General features: G+C 37.0%; 1 non-coding gene across 1 annotated transcript; it reads left to right on the forward strand.

The window, feature by feature from the left end:
- The first annotated feature begins 1151 nt into the window (after window positions 1-1151).
- Window positions 1152-1259, forward strand: LOC123324405. The gene has a single exon (XR_006539783.1). It is a non-coding gene; the product is annotated as a U6 spliceosomal RNA (small nuclear RNA).
- The last annotated feature ends 3935 nt before the right edge of the window (window positions 1260-5194 follow it).

Raw genomic sequence — 5194 nt, forward strand, 5'->3', positions numbered from 1 at the left:
CTGGAGCTGAGTGTGGACTAGTATAAGAGTGACAAACTTCTGGGGGACTCTACACTTTAATCAGCTTTACCTCCAGGAATCCCACCAAGTTCTAAAAGTGAGACTCTAAAAAGGATTCCTTGTTTTTCTTGCAAGGGTGTAGGGGACACAACTCTCTGCAATCAACAACATATAGAAATCCCCAAAGCACAGAAGGGAGACAAAAATAAGGGATCTGAGGAATGTAAAGTCTCTGGTACCTACAACAGACATTAAATACAGCCAAATAATCAGTCAAATATCATAAATTCTCACATTAAAGACCTACTTACCTCAAGTTCTATTCCTTAATACATGTTTGGTTTTCCTAAAGGCAAGAAAAAAACTGAAGAGACCAGCAGTCATCAGAACTAGTCTAGGATATAACACAGGTGTAAATTAGAGAGGAGATTTAAAATAACTATAAATAACATGCAAGAACAGATAGGTTACATAAACTCTAAGAATCTCTAAGAATCAAAAGTAAATGCGGGGCGCCTGGGTGGCTCAGTTGGTTAAGCGACTGCCTTCGGCTCAGGTCATGATCCTGGAGTCCCGGGATTGAGTCTCACATCGGGCTCCCTGCTCGGCGGGGAGTCTGCTTCTCCCTCTGACCCTCCTCTCTCTCATGCTCTCTGTCTCTCATTCTCTCTCTCTCAAATAAATAAATAATCTTAAAAAAAAAAAAGTAAATGCTAGAAATGAAAAAAAAAATGACAAATGACTTTGATGGTCTTATAAATATACTTGACATGCCTGAGGAAATAATAAGTGGACCTGAGCATAGAGCAATAGAAACTTTCCAAATTGAAATACATAAAGAGAATGAAAGAGTATCCTAGAATTATAGGAGAACATTAAAACGTATAACACATCAGAATGAAAAATTAGAAGAAATATTTGAAATTAAAACAGCTGAGAACTTTGCAAAACAAATGACAAGCATCAAACCAGAGAGCAAAGGAGCTAAAAGAATGTCAACATCATAAATACAAGCAAAAAAATAAACATCCATATCTAGGCAAATCATATTGGCAATGTAGAAAGCCAAAGAGAAACAAAATCCTGAAGGAAAAGGCCAGGGTGAGGGAAAACACAACCAACAAAGAAACAAGTTTAAGAATTACAGAGTAGTGTTTGCTTCAGCAGCACATATACTAAAATTTGAATGATACAGAGAATAATTAGCATGGTCCCTGCACAAGGATGATGTACAAATTATTAAAATGTTTCATATCTTTTCATCAATAGATTAAAAAAGAAATGTCTGGCTTTGAAAATCAAAGGGATTTAAGTCCAGCTAATTTTTAAAGCTCCTGGAGTTAAAGAAAGAACCAGCACACTAAAAAACTTGCTCTGAGAAAGCACAGAAGCACCAGTCTGAAAAATGCCAGGAATCCATGTGAAGGGTACTGATTAATTTTAGGACATGTGCCAGGGGGGCAAATATCTGCAGAAAATTTTTCCAGGAACAAAAGCAATGGCAGCTACCATTATTTGTGCCCTCCCCCATACTAAATAGCTATATGCTTGCAGGATTCAATTCTAATTTTCTATCTTGTTAACACCCCATGTCATGCCCTGGTATTCCCCTTTGGTTCTACCCTACCCATTTTGGCAGACATCCCTCCAAAGGACTCCTGTCCCACTATACCCTGTAGGTAGCCATGGTTAGGACTGGAAACATTGCAAAGAGACTGCTGCAATTCCTGTAGCTGGGCCTCATAGCTGGCTGTTTAGGGAACAAGCCCTGCCCTGCAGTGTTCCTGGAGCTGTCATAGTGGCTTATTGCAGACAGCCAAGCTGAGGGCTAGCCCTGCCCACCAGTGAGCCCACAACTGCTATAACCAAGCCTTTCAACAGCCCATGGAGCAAACCCTGCCCAGTGCCCCCTCAGCTGGCAAAGTGGGTCATTGCAGCTTTCTGGGCTGAAGGGCAACCCACCCATGTGCCCACAGAAATCATAGCTCAGCCACAATAGAAGACTGCATGTAGCCCACAGAGAGGACACTCCTGGAGCACCTGGTTCTGCTGACAGAAGGGATTATGCTACGACTTCACAAGATCTCTTCTAGAGAAGGCTACTTTACTAATTTAAAGACCAGAACACATAGCTGACTTAATACATAGAAACAGACAGACAAAACGAGGTGACAGAGGAATATTCCCAAATGAAAGGCAGGAAAATAATCACAGAAAAAGAGTTAAATGAAAAGGAGATAAGCATTATTCCCGATAAAGAGTTCAATGTAATGGTCAAAAAGATATTTAATGGACTTGAGAGACAGTGAATGCACTCAGTGAAAACTTAGAAACTATAACATAGGGGCGCCTGGGTGGCTCAGTTGGTTAAGTGACTGCCTTCGGCTCAGGTCATGATCCTGGAGTCCCGGGATCGAGTCCCGCATCGGGCTACCTGCTCAGCAGGGAGTCTGCTTCTCCCCCTCCCGCTCCCCCCTCTTGTGCTCCTTCTCTCTCTCACTCTCTCTCTCAAATAAATAAATAAAATCTTTAAAAAAAAAGAAACTATAACATAGAGAGTTGAAGGAGACAATAAGTAAAAGGAAAAATAGAGACTAGAGGTATTCAACAGAAGATTAGAGGATGCAGAAGAATGGATCAATGATCAAAAAACAATATGTTGAAGGACCTCTGCAATATCATTTCTAACATTTGCATTATAGGAATCTCAGAAGGAGAACAGGGAGAAAAGAGGGCAGAAATCTTATTTGAAGAAATAATAGCTTAAAACCTCCCTAATTTGGGGGGAGAAAGATACTCAGGTCCAGGAATTACAGATAGCCTCAAATAAAATATACATAATGGTTAACTTTGCAGGCCAGAAGAGAGTTGCATGATATATAGAAAGTGCTGAAAGGACAAAAACCAAAAAACTACAACCAAGACTAATCTACCTGGCAAAGATTATCACTAATTGAAAAAGAGATAGTTTCTCCGACAAAAGTTAAAGAAGTTCAGCACCACTAAACCAGCTTTACAAGAAATGTTTAAAAAAAGGCTTCTTTAAGGGGCACCTGGGTGGCTCAGTTGTTAAGCATCTGCCTTCGGCTCAGGTCATGATCCCAGGGTTCTGGGATTGGGCCCTGCATCGGGCCCCCTGCTCCTTTCTCCCTCTCACAGTCCTCCTGCTTGTGTTCCCTCTCTCACTGTATCTCTCTAATAAATAAAATTTTTGAAAAAAAAGGCCATAACTAGAAGAAAATTGTGAAAAGAAAAAATTCCACTGCTAAAAGCAAACATAGTAAAGGTAGTAGATTTAAAACTTATAAAGCCACTATGTAGGTTGACACAAAAGTAGTAAAATCAATTAAAACTATAAACATTAGTCAAGGGATATATAAAATAAAAAGATATAAAATATGAATGTGTTTGAACCTTAGTGATTATAACTTAAAATAGACTGCTATAGGCATAAGGTGTTAAAAATGAACCCCATGGTAACCACAAATCAAAAATCTATAATAGATACATGAAAAACCAAGTAATTCAAGCATATAATGGATTATTACTCAGCCATTAAAAAATGAAATTGTTCTATTTGCAACAATATGGATGGAGCTAGAGAATATTATGCTAAGAGAAATAAGTCAGAGAAAGACAACTACCATATGATTTCATTCCTATGTGGGAATTTAAGAAATAAAGCAAATGAACAAAGTAGGGGAAAAAAGAGAGAGGAGGGCAATCCAAGAAACAGTGTTAATTATAGAGAACAAACCAATGGTTACCAGAGGGGAGGTGAGTGATGAGGATTAAGAAGTGCACTTGTGATGAGAACTGGGTGTTGTATGTAAGTGATGAGTTACTAAATTCTACACCTGAAACTAGTATTACACTGTATGCTAACTAACTGGAATTGAAATAAAAAATAAAATAACAAAATGGGAAAAAGTACATAACTATCAATAATTATTTTAAATGTAGATGGACTAAATGTTCCAATTAAAAGACATACAGTGACTACACGAATAAAAAATAAGATGATCTGTATACTGATTCCAAGAACTCACTTCAGACCTAAAGCTAAAGTGAAGAATGGAAAAGACTGTGTGCAAATAGAAGCCTAAAAAAAAAAAAACTGGGATAGCAATATATATTCAGACTAAATAGACTATCATTTTGTAAAGGGCATTATATAAAGACAAAGGGGCCAACCCAACAAGATGATATAAATATTGTAACTATCTATGCACCCAATTTAGAAGCATCCAAATGCATAAGGCAAATATTAACAGACATAAAGGGAGAAATTGACAGTAATATAATAATGGTAGGGACATTAACACCACACTTAGATCAATGGATATATCATACAGATAGAATGACACATTAGACCACATAGCTTAACAGATATGTGCAGAACATTACATCCAACATCAGAATACACATTATTTTTAAGTGCATATGGAACATTATCCAGTATAGATCATATGTTAGGCCACAACACAAGCCTGAACAAATTTAAAAAGATCAAAATCTTATCAAGCATCTCTTTTTACAATATTATGTAGCCAAAAATTATTTACAAGAAAAAAAAAACCTGGAAATAAAAACAAAGGTGGAGGCTATACAACATGATACTAAATAGCCAATAGGTCAATGAAGAAATCAGAAAGAAAGAAAAAATATTTGGGAACAAAAAGAAAAAAAATGGAAACACATTGGTCTAAAATCTTTGGCATGCATCAAAAGCAGTTCTAAGAGAAAAATTTATAGCAATACAGACATAACTTAGAAAAAGAGAGAAATCTCAAAAATTCTAACCTTACACCTAAAGGAACTAGGAAAAAAAAAGAATAAACTAAGCCCAAAGTTAGTAGAAGGTAGAAATTAATAAATATCTGAATGGAAATATAGAATTAAAAAAAAAACAAAATAATTCAATTAAACCAAAAGCTGCTTCTATGAAAAGATAAAATTGATAAACCTTTGGCTAGACTAATCAATAAAAAAGACAAGGGGGCAACCATAAGAGATGCTGAACTTTAGGAAACAAACTGAGGGTTGCTGAGCAGGAGGTGGGTGTGGGGAGGGATAATTGGGGGATGGACATCAAGGAGGGCACTTGATGTAATGAGCACTGGGTGTTATGTGCAACTGATGAATCACTAAATTCTACCTCTGAAATAATAAAAAAAAGAGAGGTCAAATGAAT

This window comes from Neomonachus schauinslandi, chromosome 3 (assembly GCF_002201575.2).
Source record: "Neomonachus schauinslandi chromosome 3, ASM220157v2, whole genome shotgun sequence".
In the NCBI taxonomy this organism is placed as follows: domain Eukaryota; kingdom Metazoa; phylum Chordata; class Mammalia; order Carnivora; family Phocidae; genus Neomonachus; species Neomonachus schauinslandi.